Here is an 18,989-nt window from a genome sequence, read left to right on the forward strand (position 1 = left end):
CTTTAAACATGAAACATGGAAAACTGGGTGCAATCGAGAAGCTGCAGGAAGCTCCAATTTGTATGCCATAGTACCAATCTTTTGCAACACCTTGTACGGACCATAATACTTTGGTGATAATTTATTATCCTTCTTAGCTTGCTTTAGGGACATTTGCTTATATGGTTGTAGCCGTAGGAATACCCAATCACCTACATCAAAACTTCTTTCACTGCGATGTTGATCTGCCTGTTGTTTCATTCTATTTTGTGCCAACACGAGGTTATCCTTTAAGAGTTGGAGGACTTGTTGTTGATGTTCGATGTGATGTTCCACTGCCTGAACCTTAGAATTTTCTCTTAAATATGATGTGATGGATGGTGGTTGATACCCATAAAGTGCCATAAATGGGGTCATTTTTGTTGCTGTATGGAAGGAAGTGTTATACCACCATTCAGCCAGAGGCAACCATTTGACCCATTGTGTCTGTTTATCAGATACAAAGCAACGAAGATATCCTTCCAAACATTTGTTTACTATCTCAGTTTGCCCATCAGATTGAGGATGATAAGATGAGCTATGAGCTAACTGAGTACCAAGACAAGAAAATAATTCTGTCCAAAAATTTCCAGTGAAAATGGGATCTCTGTCACTTACAATAATCTTTGGGTTTCCATGTAGCTTTTGAACTGTTTCCATAAATGCAGTAGAAACTGTACTGGCTTTAAATGGATGTGATAATGCACAAAAGTGTGCATACTTGGTAAGTCTGTCAACTACCACCATGATGACACTCTTTCCCTCAGACTTGGGTAAACCTGTGATAAAATCCATTGAAACCTCCTCCCAACGTTGGCTTGGAATGGATAAAGGTTGTAATAGACCCGGTGTCTTAATTGTTTCAACTTTATTTTGTTGGCAAACCAAACATTCCGCCACAAACTTTTGAATATCTGATTTAAGGCCATCCCAAAAAAATTCCTTCTTAACCCTGTGGTAAGTTTTTAAAAATCCTGAGTGCCCTCCTAAGGGAGAAGTGTGCAATTCCATAAGAATCTTTTGTTTTAGCTGGGAATTCTTACAGAGGTATAAGCGATCTTTGTACCATAACGAATCATTTTGCCAGCTAAATGTATCAGAAGTACTGGAATCTTGTTGTAGCTTTCGAATAAGTGCCCACACTTCTTCGTCATTCTTCCATTCCTCCCTTGCTTCGTTTATCCAATCTGGTTGGATAATAGAAATGGCACACAACAATGCTTCCACATCCTCATCCTTTCTTGAGAGTGCATCTGCCACCACATTTTGCTTCCCTTTTTTGTAGATGATTTCAAAGTCATAACCCAACATCTTTGTGACCCACTTTTGTTGCTCTTCAGAGGATAATCTTTGTTCTAAAAAGTATTTAAGGCTATCATGATCCGTTTTTACCTTGAAGTGTCTTCCCATTAGGTAGGGTCGCCATTTCTTAAGTGCATGGAGTATTGCCAACATTTCCTTCTCATAAATAGCTTTGCTTAAAAACTTTCCCTTGATTGGACGACTTTCAAAAGCAATGGGTCTTTCATCTTGCATTAGAACAGCACCAATTCCATTTCCTGAAGCATCACATTCCACAATAAAGGTTTTTGTGAAGTCCGGTGTAGCTAAGACCGGTGCTTGGCACATTGCCTCTTTAAGATGTTCAAAGGCCTTTGTTGCTTCCGGAGTCCATGAAAATGAATCTTTCTTCAATAATGTTGTTAGAGGTGCTGCTATTCTCCCATAATTCTTAACAAACTTGCGATAATACCCTGTCAACCCAAGAAATCCTCGCAGATGCTTTATGGATGTGGGGATTTTCCATTCCTTAATGGCTTTAATTTTGCTAGGGTCTACCTTAACTCCTTCATGAGATACAATATGACCCAAATATTCCACCTCCTGGACTCCAAAGAAACATTTGGATCTTTTTGCATATAATTGTTTCTCCTCCAATAGTTGTAGCACCCTGTCAACATGTTCAACATGATCCTTCCAAGACTTGCTGTAGATTAGTATATCATCAAAAAATACTAACACAAATTTTCTAAGGAATGGTTTGAAAATTGAATTCATCAAACCTTGAAATGTTGAAGGTGCATTGGTAAGGCCAAAAGGCATGACCAAAAATTCATAATGACCCTCATGAGTTCTAAATGCCGTTTTCGGAATGTCTTCAATCTTCATTCTGATTTGATGATATCCCGAACGAAGATCCAACTTGGTGAAGTAAATTGATCCATGCAATTCATCCAGTAATTCATCAATGACAGGAATGGGGAACTTATCTTTAATAGTGAGCTTGTTGAGCTCCCTATAATCTGGACACATGCGCCATGATCCATCCTTCTTGTGCACCAATACTACTGGAGCTGAGAAAGAACTTTGACTCGGTTGAATTATACCAGCCTCTAGCATTTCTGCAACCATACGTTCAATTTCACTTTTTTGGACATAGGGATATCTGTACGGCCTGATGTTTGGAGGAACACTTCCTGGAATCAGATGAATAGCATGATCATGATCACGCATAGGTGGGAGACCTTGGGAGTCTCAAATACCTTGGAATGATTGTCCAGGACTTTTTGGAGATCTGGAGAAATAGATGATTCCAATGTGGAAACATCTAGCGAACATAATTGTGCAATTACACCTCTTTGCTCCTTTTTTAGAAGCTTTGTCATACCATTAGAGCTGATTATCTTTCCTGGTTTCCCTGCAATACCCCTTAATTCAACTTCCTTTCCTTCCGAAGAAAATTTGATGAAAAGTTCTTGAAAATTAAAAGCTATTGTACCCAAGGATTGTAGCCATTGGACTCCTAGTACAACATCAGCACCTCCCATTGGAATGGAAAGCATTGGGCTAGTCAATACATATTCTCCCATGGATAGCTTGATATTATGGCACTTTCCAGAGCAATTTATTGTTCCTCCATTTGCAATCATCACTTGACACTCTGGTGCTGGATATAGGAAGCAATTCAATTCTTTTGCTACCCTACAATGAATAAAATTGTGGGTGCTTCCTGAATCAATCAACACTATTACCTTTTTCTTCTTGATTTGTCCTTCTATCTTGATGGTTTGAGGAGTGGTAATTCCCGCCAATGCATTACAAGATATGGTCGGATTTATTTGTTCTTCATCTAGGCTTTGTTCCTGGAGTATATCTCTTCTTTTGACCTTTCTTGCTCCTTTTCTTCTTCCTCTTCACAATCTATGTAGAATAATTTCTTCTCAGCACACTTATGACCTTTAGTGTATTTGCTATCACAACTGTAACAAAGCCCTTTTGCTCTTTTTTCTTCCAATTGTTGTGGTGTCAACCTTATAGGTTGTGGAAGACTAGGGGCAACAACACTTCCGTCTTTATAGTTGTGAGTGGTATGCTTCCTGGTTGCCATAATTTTGCTTTCCATTTTTCTTGCTAACCTGAATGCCTTCTCTAATGAATCAGGTTCCCAAAGGCGAACATCATGTTGGATATTATCCTTTAAAGACCCTATGAACACATCAATCCTATGCTCCTCTGGAATATCTTTTACCCTTATGTTCAATTTTTGGAACTCCTCAATGTGCTCCATTATTGAACCCTTTTGTTTGAGACTTATCAATTGGCTAAAAAAAGTGTTGCTTTTTGTATCTTCATAATGTGCTATCAATTCTTCCGTAAAAATTGCCCAAGTGATAAATTGTTTACGAGAGCAAAGCCATTGATACCATACAAACTGATTTGGTTCCAAATATACAGTTGCCATACGTACCTTTTGTGTGTTTTGCACATTATTGAGATCGAAGAATTGCTCCATCTGTAATATCCATGTGGCGGGATCCTTGCCATCAAACTTCCTCATATCGATTTTTGGAATATGGTGATTCTTCGATCCAACATTAGAGTCTATGGAATCATGATTAACATTTCTTTTGTTCTCATCATGAGTTTCCTTTACTACCTTTTCACCATTAGTGACCCTTTCTTGTAGCAACTTCTTCAATTCTTCCATATCTGTTTTCAAATCTATCTTCAAATCTGCCATGTCTCTCTTCAAATCTGTCTTCGAATCATCCTTCTTAGCTTCCATGCCCTTTATCTTAGATTCCACGCCACTTATCTTAGCTTCTGTTAGCTTTTGTGAGCGTGACATTTGTTGCACTTGTTCTTGTAATTTTGATATATCATGTAGCATTTCTTCCTCTTCTTCATGAGTCATGCTAGAGCTTTCAGGTTCCTTACTAGGTGTTTGCATTTTCTTTCCTCGGGGCATCAGTTACCGATAATAATGCTTTACTATGCCCTTTGAATTCCGTTAAACCAAGCTTACACAAAAATTTAAAAAAAAACTACACACCTTTTTTCACTTTATAAAGCCTGATATTGAATCTGATGTATCTCTGTAATTTCGGATCATCCAGTTCTGAAATTGCTACCTGTAGTAGCCTTCTGCGTCCTCTTTCCAATGCCACAAGTCTGAGCCAAATTGGATTCTCCAAGGAAGAGTTATGTGAAATCTCCCACAGTGACTTGCTTTTAGACTGGTTCAGTAGAGCGAACTTGTACGACGTGCCACGAGTCACTGTTTCAACCTTTGAATCTGAAACACACACAAACGAAACTACAGTCTGTCCTCTTTCTGTACCTTTTTACGAAATTTCAATCCGATCCTCAGAGAGAGAGTTATGACGATTTTCCCCAGGTCACCTGTTTTGAATGTAATTCAGGAGTCTGCAAAAAGACCAACTTCCTCAGATCATATCTCCGAAATATCACGCGAAAAGCTCTGAAATTTGGACCCAAGGTTCAGCGCCAATTCTTCTCAAATGGGTTTTTTTTGCGACTTCTGAAACATCACAGAAAAAAAGTTATAGCGAAAATGCCACGATGACCTGTTTGGAGCAGCGAAACCCTAGAATCCAAAGCTCTGATACCAAATGTTATGAAACCAGCTCAAGAAAAGATAGAAAAGATAGATCAACGCCTTAGAATTCAGCCTCTTCGAGGGGGAAACCTCCTTTACATTACATAAATGAACAATTCTTGGATGATACAAATGACAAAACCTCCTTTCTATATATAGGAGTCTAAGGAGTCACAATATAATCCAGCCGACCTAACAATAATAATATAAAGCCACAAAAATAACAATAGAGGGATTCTATGGGGCACAGAAATAACAATATGGGGGTAATAGGGGCACAACAATATAAATAAGGGGTATAACTACAATAGTAATGGGGTAATCACTAGTATTATAGGGACCCAACATTCTAATGTAAACAAATTTTCCTTTTCTTTTCAGACTCCACACTCGCAAAAAACTAACAAAACTATATATGCCTAAAAAGAGATGCAAATCTATCCTAATGCAATAACTATATGTGGATGCAAGATTTAAAGACTACTCTAAAAACAAAGAAGGAAAGTTGCTGACTTATCAAATTTGTCTTGCCACTAAAATGCTTAGATAGAAGATGATGTGTTACCAATCATTTCGTCCAAAAAATAAAAACAAGTTCTAAGATAAACACAAAGCACTTTCACTTTGCAAAAAAAGGAAATCAAATGAAAAGCAAGTTTAAGAAAGCGAAACTCAAAACTTTCAAAAGATTTTCTTTCAATCAACAAAGAAGTCTTTTTCAAGGAATGCTCTCAAAAATACTGACACTAATGATTGAAGAAAAGGCAACCAAACACTTTTGCGAATTGACACCTTTCAAATGATGAAAACCCAACAGAAATAAATGTGTTTGAAATCGCTCTTGACAATCAAAAGCAGCAATGAAAGTCCAAAAGATCAAAAGACAAGTTTCAAGAAAATGGTAACAAATAACTTTCCCGGAACGAAGGAGCAAATGGTCACAAAAATGGTTTCGTTAAGCAAACAAAAGGGTCACCAAACAAAATGAACACGAAGATTGAATCCAATCTTCCTACTCCGCCAAAACAGAGCAGTCAAGATTCTTAACCAGAAATCTTGTGTGTCAAAAAACAATGACGCTTGCAATCAACGAAAACAAGACTAATACTCCTTATAACTAGAGAGAGTTCAGAACAAGATGCCCCCTGTTAAACAGAGGACTGTTACTGGAAAATGACTGCTTCAAACTGACCCAAACCACCAGACAAACATTCAGCAAAAAGAAAATTTATAAATCTTAAAAATTATATAATATACACGCCTGCAGTGATGTGCAGAATGCGTGTACACGCGACTGTAACTGAGGAAACCTGCGTATACGTGGGTTCACTTAGTTAAACTTGCGTATATACGCTTCTGTAATCCAGAAAAATAGCGTATCTGAAGATTTTCAAGAAAAATAAAAAATACAGACTGAAAAAACTTAAAAAGCTTAGAGTTCAAGAACAGATCAGACAGTCAGAGCCAGCAAACAGAGGGGCTGAGCCTTGATTGGCTTGAAGACTACCCAAACTAGGAACAACAAGAGTGTTGTTCCCCAATGGAGTCGCCAATTCTGGTTGAGGGAAAAGTACCCCGAGGGTCCTTTGCGTTAAGACTCTACCAGACTGAAAATTGCTTATTCAAAGAAACACACACACAGCCATTATCTTTACTGTAAGCAAATTCTAATGTTGAGGGTACGTACCTAAGGTCCTATGTTCGAGAAGGCCTTTAGGGTCCAAACCCTTCTTGGAGTTCCCTTCTTCTCCTTTGACCTGTAAAACAAACAAATCAAAGAACACAGCAGTACATGGACAAATACTTATACATAAACCATCTTCATGCTATAAAGTTAGTTATAAAAATCTTTAAGTAACTACTTGCATAAGAATTCAAAACAAGAATCTCATAAGCACAAAGAAAGATTGTTTCGGGAACCAAGACGTGTTTCTTTATATAAAGGCAAGTAAAGTACATATAACGGAAAGATTCCACCTGAAACACCTTCAGCAGGCTCCAAGCAAAGCTTCCTCCCGGATTTGTTCCAGCCTCAAGCCTCCAACAAGAACTCCTTCCAAGTCTTACTCAATGATGACATAAAGGATGAATGATCACCAATACACATGGAAACAAGGGTTTCCTATGCAAAATGGGGGAAGTGCAGAAGGCACCAAGGACTTCAGACCTGGTCTAAGGGGAAAATCTCAGCATAATAATCTTGCTCTCTTTTCTCTCTCCTTTGGCCTTCCCTTTGATGTCTTTTTATACCATCTCCAAAGTAGTTTTTTAGTTAGGAGTTGGTTGGGAACAGTTGGGCCACGGGCACTAACAGGTGATCAGCAGGTAAAACCCGCGATCTCCGCCCGAAAATAAGGAATTATTTATTTTTTTAAGTGTTTTAATACATACATGTGGGTTGGGTATACACATACCCGCGTGTACACGCGTTTAACTCAGGGCAATGTCGCGTATAAGGGATAAAACACTGTTTTTTAAATTTTAGGACCAGGTTTGGAAGGAGGGGTTGCCCTAGGCCATGAGTGCAGCATCACAAACCATAAGAGTGAGATTTGGAGCTATAACAGTTAATCAATGGTATGAGTTCACATTCAATTCCAAAATATGTGAAATAAGAAAATTATATTTAGGAGGAATGGTATTAAATGAAATGACGTCTCCTAACAATGTATATCTCTCTAATAAGACTTAAAGAAAGAAAAAATCCTCTATGGGAGTAACATGTCTAACAACTCATGAAAAAACAAAATAAGATACTACACCTCATGGTGCTGTAAGAAGATGGGAAATTTTGATCACATGTTGAAGGAGAAGGATGATGAAATGGGAATATTGCAGGATATGAATTACAAGTTGAAAGTGAAGAAAATGGTTAAAGAAAAGTAAAAGTGGGATATTTGCAAATAAGGAGAACCATTATTTTAGGGAAAGTGGCACTTTGATGTTAATAGAGTTAATTAATAGAAAAAACGAAGCATAATTGCATGGGGAGAAGTCCTAAAAACATGATGTGAAAGGAAGTTCAACCACAAGGGAAGTAGCCTCAAGGGCAGATCTACGTAAGTGGAAATGTTGCACGTAGGGACCGATCGATAAAATCTTGGCAAAGGGAGCCTAGTTATAGACAAATAAGAAGTAATAAATTAGAGGAAGTAATTTTTTAGATCTAAAATGGATAAATTGTAGCCATAAGTAAGAACAACCCTTTGTAATTGATGACAAAAGGGGAGAATATGCATAGCAAATATGAGGAGTAGTTGCAATCACTAAGAGAAGCTGCAAATAGAGGAAGAGTTACATATACTAATAAAAGTTACATAGATAAGAAAATATATAGATAAGGAGAACAACAAGTTCAAGGGGGCTATCCCTTTTCCATTGATGTCAAATGGGGAGAAGTTGTAGGAACAAGGAGAATTGTAGATATGGTCAGTTCTATAGTATTATTATAGAATTGACCAAAGGTCACCATCAATGACAAAGGGAAAGATTTTTTGAAATATTGATGTCATTGATATCAAAGATAGGGGAATACTACTTACATATAAGATAAAGATTCAAAAATATGGTTTGTTGGCAATAATGTTTTTGGTCTTTCGATGGCTCATTCAAATATCCTATGTTTGAATAAATTTTTACTCTAATCACCTAAATCAAATGGGAGAACTGGATATGTGGTTCAAAACCTTATTCTGAGACTTTTCCAAAGGGATATGGCATTCCCTCTAATTCGATAGCCAAAAGGAGATATGAAATATATAGTTAGGATAACTTAACCAAAGTACAAGCAGGTCAACCCGAAAAGTTTTACAAGTCAGCCACATAAGTGAACATAAAAACACTATAAATAAAGGAAATATCAATTCATTTTAACACCAATCCATTTCGAAAAGATATATGAGGTTGCAAGAGTAGTCGAGGAATAATTTTTTGGGTGATTATTAGAGACTAAAGGTAGAAGCAAAGAGGTGATTTATGGAGTGAATGAGTCATCTTGGCATATATTTCTATAACTTTTTTATGGGATATTTCCAATTGTGCAACTTGGATTATACAGATATAGGACTTGGATTATATGGATATATGAATGTTATGTACCTATGCTACAAATTTCAGACCTTCGTTCGCTATAATTTTGGAGATACGGTCTAAGGAAGTTAAGCTTCATCAATCCTCCTGAAATCTTCTTCAAATGGGTCAACTTGGGATTTTCATTATAAATTTTGTTTTGGGATGTTTCAAACTATGAAATTTGGAAGAAACAGATAAACAATATGCATGTACATATGTTTCAAATGTCAGAACTTGATTCACGATAATTTGAGAGACATGGTTGAATAAATTTCAACCCCCACTCTGGTTATCAGTTTTCCTTATCACTCCATGCATTTAGTTTTAAATCCAAGCATGATAAAAATTCTAAAATCTGGAAATGATAATATTTTTTCTGAAAACACAAATTTAGAGATTTCACAATTGTTGAAATTGCAAAAATAAAACACAGCAAAATTATGACAGCCACTCACAGAAAATAACACAGTGATTTTTGGTCAATGTGACCCTGGAAAAACCGCATACAACTCTTGGGGAAAACTAGGTTTAGATCTCTTCTTTATTTCTGAAAATGATTTTAAATAGAAACTGAAATACACAATAAAAATTCCAGCAACCACAAATTACAACTTATCTCGATTTTCGTGCTTGAACTCCACCTCGAAAATTGTGCCAATCAGCAAACAACCAAAACATAAATTTTTACAACAATAAAAAAAAATTAAATGTTGTATGGCCAGCCTTGAAAAATGTGCCTAGAACTTGTTGTCCCTCTTCCTCGATTTTTGTGCCTTTCCCCTGCTGTACAGTTTTTCCTTGGGATGCATACCAGTAAATGTTGTTGTCCAAATTTGCTGAAATATCTTCTTGCTGCTCTCCTTCACTTCCTCACTGCTCAGAAATTTTCTCCTTGCTCTCTCTTCTCTTTCTCTCAAATGCTCATGAAATAATGAATTGATCATTTCCTCTTATCTTCTCCTTTTATTCTCTAAACGACCTTTTGGGTTACCTTAAGATCTAATGGCTCAGATTCACTTAGATCTAGGGATGAGAATAAATGTGCATTTAATTCTCACTTTCTATTTTTTAACTCACCCACTTAAATAAATACCCACTTAGCCTTTTATTTCCATAGTCACTTTTTCACTTTCTAATTCTTCATTCAGTTTAATAAAGTCACCTTTAAAGTAGAATGTAACTTTACCACTTATAAAGTCACTTTTAAATTAGAATGTAAATTTATCACTTATAAAGTCACTTTTAAATTAGAATGTAACTTCACCACTTATAAAGTCACTTTTAAATTAAATTGGATTTACCACTTATAAAGTCACTTTTAAATTAAATTGACTTTACCACTTATAAAGTCACTTTAGGAGAAAAGTAGAAAATAAATTTGGACACTTTTCCCTAGGCCAAAGATCAAAGCCTTAGGGAACCACTTGTCCTCTAGTACCCAAATTTTAACACTCCCTCTTACTGAGGAAAGTGTTCCTCACCACACCCATCTTGTCTTTGAAGTATACATGCTTGCCCCGTGGTAAGGCTTTAGTGAAAATGTCTGCTACCTTCTCATTTGTAGAAATTTACTCAAGCTTGACAGCTCCCTTTTGGACATAGTCTCAAATGAAGTGATACTTGATCTCAATATGTTTTGACCTATCATGAAAAACTGGATTCTCCATGAGTTTTATGCAACTCTGGTTATCACAGTAAATTACTCAAGGTCTCAATGCCTGACCAAATAGACCAAATAACATCTTACAAAGCCATATGACATCACAACTAGCCAAAATAGCAGCCATATACTCTGCCTCAGCTGAGCTCAATGAAACTTACTATTGTTTCTGGCTGATCCATGACAGAACTATCAAACCCAACCCCAAAAAATACCCAGAAGTACTCTTCCTATCTGAAGCACAACCTGCCCAATCTGAATCTGTGTACCCTACCAGTATCACTCCATCACCCTGTCTATAATCTAGACCAAAATCCACGGTCCCCTGCAAGTAACGAAGAATGTGTTTTGCAGCTACCCAGTGCACTCTCCTAGGCTCACACATGAACTGACTCATAGTGTTAACTGAAAAACATATATCTGGTCGAGTGGTGACCAAATACATCAAACAATCAATCAACTGTCTTTATAGAGTAGGATCCACCAACTCGGAATCAGAAGCATGAGGCTTCTTCCAGTTAGTGATCATAGGTGTAGACATGGGTTTGTAGTCCTCCTTGTGAAATCTGCTAAGAATATCCACAATGTACTTCCCTTATCCCAGGAAGAAATTCCCCTCCTCCTGCCACACCTCCAATCTCAGAAAATAATGCATCAAGTCGATATCCTTCATCTCAAACTCTAAAGCAAGATCTCTCTTGCAGCCCGCAATGAGTCTCTCTGCACCAGTGAGGATCAAGTCATCAACATACAACACCAGAATGAGAGGCTCCTCACCCACCACAATGAAGTATAGGTTCGGATCAGCCTCACTCTTTATGAAACATAGTTGCTACAAGTATGTATCAATCCTTGAGTACCAAGCTCTAGGAGCTTGTTTCAAGCCATAGAGTTCCTTTTTAAATCAGCATACATGGGACTCCTTCCCATGCACCTCAAAGCCCTACGGCTGCTTAATATAAACCTCCTCCTGAATGAAGCCATTGAGAAATGTGGTCTTCACGTCCATCTAGTGGATCTTCCAACCCATCTGTGCTACAATCGATATAGTGGAGCGAATAGATGTATACCGAGATACGGGAGTGAAGGTCTCCTCATAGTCAACTCCCTCTACCTATGAGAACCCTCTCGCCACAAATCGAGCCTTGAACATCTCGACGTTTCAATCTGTAGCATGATTTAACTTGTAGAGCCATTTGGAAGTAACAATTGATTTACCTTCAGGCCTCGGCACTACCTCCCAAACATCGTTCTTCATAATAGAAGAATACTCCTCCATCATGGCCTCTCTCCAGACCTGCTGGGTAGCTACCTCCTCATAACTAGAAGGCTTGGAGTCAACAATGCTTGTTACCAATGCCATGTAACTAGAGAACCACTCAGGTGGTTTACTCTCTCTAACCTATCTCTTTGGCCCATCAACTGATGTGGCCTCGCATGAGGTATCTTGAAGCCACTTGGGCTTCCTCTTCCCTGAGCACTTCTCCCGCCCGAGTGAAATAATCCTCATCATCATCAGAAGCCTGAACTCTTGAAGGCCTGTCAACTGACTTGATGCCTGAACCTGTGCCTATAGATGTTGAAGTACTGTGTGAATTGTCCATTAGTGGACTACCCTGTGAACTGCTCTACGGACTACCCTGCATGCTGCCCGAAGAACCACCCACCTGACTCTGAGAGCCACTGCTCACTGATGGACCTGACACTATAATCGATGTACCTCCTCATCCCTGACCACTAGATCCCTGTGACCGACTCAGCTGCTTCTGAGGGTCTAGTGACTCTGGATACTCTAACTCCCGTGACCTCCTGAAAGCTCTCTCCTCCACGAACTTCACATCCCGCATGACAACCACTTTCCTCTGCGAAGGAATATAAATCCGATAAGATTTTGAGGTCTCGTTATAACCCACAAAGATGGCCTTGTCTGCAATGGGCTCTAGCTTGGTCATGTTCTCCTTGGGGACATAGGAATATGTAAGGCACCTAAAGATACGAAAGTGCCCAACATCAGGCTTCTTCCTAGAAAAATCCTCCTCCGGAGTCACATTCCCCAAGGTACGATGTGGACTAGTCCTGTTCTGCAAATACACAACAGTGTTGCAGGCCACTGCCCACAAAAATAAAGGTAACCCCTGATCATGAAGTATGGCTTTGGCAGCCCCTACAATGGATCTGTTCTTCCTCTCTGCAACCCCATTTTGCTGGGGGTAGTAAGGAACTGTGAACTCCCTCCTAATTCCTGCCTCAGCACAAAAATAAAAAAACTCACCAAGGGTATACTCACTTCCATTGTCCGACCTAAGGACCTTAATCTTCCTACCTGTCTAGGTCTCCACAAGAGCTTTGAACTCTTGAAACCAATTGAAGACCTCACTCTTGGTCTTCAAGAAATAAATCTAGGTCTTCCGGGAGTGGTCATTAATGAATAAACCATAGTACTCATAGCCACTCAATGATACATGAGACACCTGACCACTCACATCAATATGTATCAAGTCAAGGATCCCGATCGCTCTGTTGTCAATGCTGGGAAAAGGGGATCTAGAAAACTTCCCCATAACACATCCTCTACATACATCAAGGTGATTAGAACTGAAATCTGGCACACCAATGGTGATCTCCTGCAATGTACTCAAGCCCCCATGATACATGTGCCCCATACTATGGTGCCAAATCTCACACAACTCTAAACTGCTAGATCTATTATCAGTCCTATCTCGGGTGCTGCTACTCAATGCCAACAAGGGCTAGAATGAGAAATTGTACACCTTGGCATGGCGCACACCAATCTCTATAACTGAAGAAGTTGGAGTTCCCCTAGGATATATAAGCACTTTCCCTCTCCTGAACAACACATCATACCATCTATCCTCAAGTGCTGAGACGAATATCAGGTTATTTTTCATCAGAGGCACATATAGAACATCTGACACTTTCAAGGGAGGTTTGGGTCCCCTATCAAATGTCAATGTCCCCACACGGACTGCTCTAACAATGCCATCATCACCAAGTACTAGCTCCATATCAGTATCACCCTCTGAAAGCTCTGAGAAGTACTCGCTGACTCCTGTCATGTGGCAGGAAGCGCCAATGTCAACATACCAAATGGTAGAAGATGCTTTGCTAGTAGCGGGGAATGCACACTCCCTCTGAACTTGTATGGCAGGTGATCCTACACTAGTGGCCTCAAAAGCTATGAACCCAAACTCCCGATCAAAACTCTCTGAGAAGCTCTCTATCTCTACAGAAGCTGCCATGAGTTTGTCTTTCCCTTTCTTGTTCTTCTTCTCCAGACACACAACAACATAGTGTCCCAACTTTTGACAATTCCAACATTTGACTTTGGAATAGTCCTTCTCGTTTTTCTGCTGCTTGCCCTTACCTTTGCTTTTTCCTCCACTGGTAGAATCTTGCTTCTTTGGTCTACCCTTCTTGCCTCTTGCCAACAATGCCACATTATCATCCTCCTCCACTTGTTTGTGTGCCCCAAGATATTTCTTTCCGATCTCATTCTGAATGCAATCATCCCACAACCTCTCCTAATCAGGAAGGTTTTCCCGTGCAACAATTCCATCCACAAAATTCTCCCAAGTCTTGGGAAGACCATTCAAAGAAATTCTCACCAACTCAGTGGGTGCAATGATCTCACCTATGGCTACCAAGTCATCTATCACTGAAGTAATCTTTGTGAGGTATGTTGTAGAACTACCAGTCTTAGCCATTTTAATGGCCTTTAGTTTCTCCTTTAGCACCATTTTTTTGTTTTCATTTGAGCTCTAGTAAAGACTAGCCAAGGCTATCCACATCTCATGTGCATAGGTCTTTCCTCTCACATGAGGAATGACATGGTCTTTGATTCCTTCTGAAATCAATCTTTTTGCCTTAGCATTCTTTTAGTTAAACTCTACCAAATGTACAGGGTTAGCAGGTACTACTATTGGGTTCTATGTGGTATTTACCATAATGCCCCAGACTTCTACTTCCTCAAAGATGCTTTGGATTCTCTCCTTCCATGCACTGTAGTTGTTCTGTTCATCCAACCTGTCTTCAAATCTCAAACTCAAAGACATGTTTCACTGTCCTACCAAATTAAAATTTTCAAATCTGTGGTAAAGGTTTCTGTTTTTTGTGTAAAAATTAGCTTGCTGTAATTTCACGTTGTTGTCCCAAACTGCGCTTTTCAGCCAACCAAGCCATGATAGCATGAAGAAATTTCAACCCCCACTCCAGTTATTAGTTTTCCTTATCACTCCATGCATTTAGTTTTAAATCCAAGCATGATAAAAATTATAAAATCTAGAAATGATAATATTTTTCTGAAAACATAAATTTAGAGATTTCACAACTGCTGAAATTGCAGAAATAAAACACAACAAAATTATGACAGGCACACAGAAAATAACACAGAGATTTTTGGTCAATGTGACCCTGGAAAAACCCCCTACAACTTGTGGGGAAAACTAGTTTGAGAGCTCTTCTTTATTTCTGAAAATGGTTTTGCAGAGAAACTAAAATACACAGTAAAAATTCCAGCAACCACAAATTACAACTTATCTTGATTTTCGTGCTTGAACTCCACCTCAAAAATCATGCCAATCAGCAAGCAGCCAAAACATAAATTTTATAGCAATAAAACAACATTAAATGCTGTATGGCTAGCCTTGAAAAATGTGCCTAGAACTTGTTGTCCCTCTTCCTCAATTTCTATGCCTTTCTCCTGCTGTATGGTTTTTCTTGGGATACGTGCCAATAAATGCTGCTGCCCATATTTTCTATAATGTCTTCTTACTGCTCTCCTTCACTTCCTCACTGCTTAGAAATTTTCTCCTTGCTCTTTCTTCTCTTTCTCTCAAATTGTCATGAAAGAATGAATTGATCTTTTGCTTTTCTCTTATGCTTTTATTTTCTAAATGACCTTTTGGGTTACCTTAAGATCTAATGGCTTAGATTCATTTAGATCTAGGAATGAGAATAAATGTGCATTTAATTCTCACTTTCTATTTTTTAACTCACCCACTTAAATAAAGACCCACTTAGCCTTTTATTTCCATGGTCACTTTTTCACTTTCTAATTATTCATTCAGTTTAATAAAGTCACCTTTAAAGTAGAATGTAACTTTACCACTTATAAAGTCACTTTTAAATTAGAATGTAACTTTATCACTTACAAAGTGACTTTTAAATTAGAATGTAACTTCACCACTTATAAAGTCACTTTTAAATTAAATTGACTTTACCACTTATAAAGTCACTTTAGGAGAAAAATAAAAAATAAATTTGGACACTTTTCCCTAGGCCAAAGATCAAAGCCTTAGGGAACCACTTGTCCTCTAGTACCCAAATTTTAACAATGGTGTAAGGCATTCACACTTCCTAAATGCTCATCAGATAGGTTAGCTTGGAATTTTTTCTATAATGTTTCATCTGGGATGTTTTGGAACACAAAACTTGGAAGATAACGATTCATCTTCATATACAAGTGTTTCAAATTTCATACATTGATTTGATATAATTTTGGTGATATTATCTAAGGAGTTTAGGCTTCCTAAATTTCGCTGAAATTGGCTTCAAATAGGCCAACTTTTTATTTTCATTATAACTTTCTTTCTTCAATGTTTAAAAATCAGAGATTTGAAGGAGACAAAAAAGAGATCTCTAGGTGCTTATAGTATAAATTTAAGACCTTAGCTCACTGCAATTTTTGAGATATTGTGTGAGGAAGTTGTACTTCTTGAATATTGCTGAGACATGCTTCAAATAGGCCATCTTGGCATTTTTCTATACTACCCTTGGTGAGATGTTTCAGAATGTGAAAATTGAATGAGAAACAATATCTAGGTAATAGTGGTAGAAATTTCAAAACTAGATTTGAAAAATTGGATATGTGGCATGTTGTGCAGTTTCATTCTTTGAAAGAAGCCAAAATAAGCAAGTTTTGGGAGAGGTGGACTTGGTCAAGGAAGAAGTAGGAAGTAGACCCAGTGAAGGAAGAAGTAGCTGAAAGAGCTACTGAATTAATAAGAAACAAGTATACTTGGTGAAAGTAGACCAAACTAACAGACATTGTGAAAAAATAAACATAGTGAGTGAAGTAGGTTTCTACCTATGAATATTTGCAGCAACAAGGATTATTGTCTCTTGTATGTTGGTTCCTACAAACCAATAGAGGAATTGGTGTTTCCTATATGTTAGTGCCTACAAACTATTATAGGGGATTGGTGTCTCCTATAGGTTCATGCCTACAAATTGGTAGAATAGTAGGTTGGTTCTTACAAGATAATTTATATAAAAAAGTTTTGTGGTTTTATATAGTAAATATTTCCATATATATCTTATGTTAATTGTTCAATTTATAATATTTGACTAGCTTTACATGAATAAAAATGATCATTATTCTAATTAACCTTCCATTGGTGTAATTACCAGTCCAACCATATATAAAACTAATGAAAAGTGATAAATCTAATTTTACATTAAAAACAATAACTTCATTCTTTCAAAATTACAGTTTTAATAAATATTAGATGACATAAAAAAATTCAAAATTTTAAAATATTTAATCGTTGAAAAAATATTTTATTTTAGAAAATTACATTAAAATACAAAACAATTAATATATTATGTATAATGAATAGATTATAATTATAGAAAAATTAAATATAAAAATTTATCTTAATGTATATAAGAAATAAAGAAAAATTGAATTAATTAAGTTGTTAATTTTTTAATCATTTAAATCCATCTAATTGAAATTTAATCTATCTTAATACTTGATAAATACATAATTAACATAGATTTAAACTTATTTAAAAATTTAAATTTACTTTTTGGTCATTTTAAAATTTATTTATATAAGTAATTTTTTATAATTTTAATTTAATATTATAGTATGACATAAAGCAACTCACTCTTTTTAATACAATTCTCAAATTTAATATTAGTAATTAAAAATTAATTAAATAAATATACATAGCTTATATAATTTTATTATTTTATTTTTTTAATAAGATATATTTTTATATTAAATTTTAGATCATTTTGATGGTTAATATATTTATTTCGGGAAATAGTTAAAAGGAAATGAGAAAAAATCCCTTATATTAATTGTAGTTTACCATTCAATAATATTTTTAAAATCAAAGTTTGCATGAGGGAACAAAATCTTTTAAATCGAAGTTTGAATCAGGAGTGGAATATGATATTTCTCTTATTTATCCATGAAAATTTGATGATGTTTTTTTTGACATTTTATTTTAGTTTTATGTAAATTTAACACCCCACGATGATATATTTGAGTTACATACATTTATATTACTTGCATTACTCAAGACTATAGTAAATGGGGTTTATAGAAGCCTAATGAAACTTTTGTTCAAATATTTAAATGTATACCAATGTTATTTTGTTATGGGTATCTCAAAATTCAAGAAGGACAACCGGTAAATGAATTCCAAGCTTTAGGAAGTTAGAAACAATTTCCCCTCTTCCCTGGAGATAAAGGAGGATATCAGTGGGAAGAAGGGGTTCTGCTCTTTTGGATCTTTACGAAATGAAAAGGAAAAAGTGTGTGAATTTGGTAGGATGCTACCAAGGAGGGAATCCTGAGTTGGACTTGGGCTAGTGGAGAACTCTGGTACAAACATAGATGAAAAAGTATTAAGCAAGATTGTGGTATTTATTCCTATAACCTCACTATATTTGGTCATTATTATCTATTTTTCTGGATCACAAGCTCGTGGGGATAAGTAGATTTAATTTCTGTTCTTAAGGTTGGGTGGTATGGCCTCAACCTTGTTGAATTTTGTTATGAAACTAGCTAACAAAAAGATAGAAAAGATAGATCAACACCTTAGAAATAAGCCTCTTTGAGGGGGCAACCTCCTTTACATTACACAAATGAACAATTCCTGGATGATACAAATGACAAGACCTCCTTTCTATATATAAGAGTCAAAGGGGTCATAATATAATGAGAGACGACATAACAATAATAATGTAAGCGCACAAGAATAACAGTAGTGGGCTTCTATGAGGCACAATATTAACAATATGGGGACTACATGGGCACAACAATATAATAAGGGGTTTGTACTAATAACAATAAGGGGTTTGTACTAATAACAATAATGGGCTTGTATTAATAACAATAAGGGGTTACACTAGTAGTATAGGGACCTAACATGCCCCTCTCCTTCAAAAAGTGTTGTCCTCAACGCTTGAGTAGTTCTGGATACTTCTGCATAAAATTCTCATCCTCCCATGTGGAATCTTCAGCGGATAAGTTCTTCCACTTGATAAGATACTCTGAAATTGATCGATTTCGTAGCTGTCGAGTTC

Source organism: Pinus tabuliformis, chromosome 9, assembly GCF_031772625.1.
Source record: "Pinus tabuliformis cultivar Carrire ecotype Pingquan chromosome 9, CPIR1, whole genome shotgun sequence".
NCBI lineage: Eukaryota > Viridiplantae > Streptophyta > Pinopsida > Pinales > Pinaceae > Pinus > Pinus tabuliformis.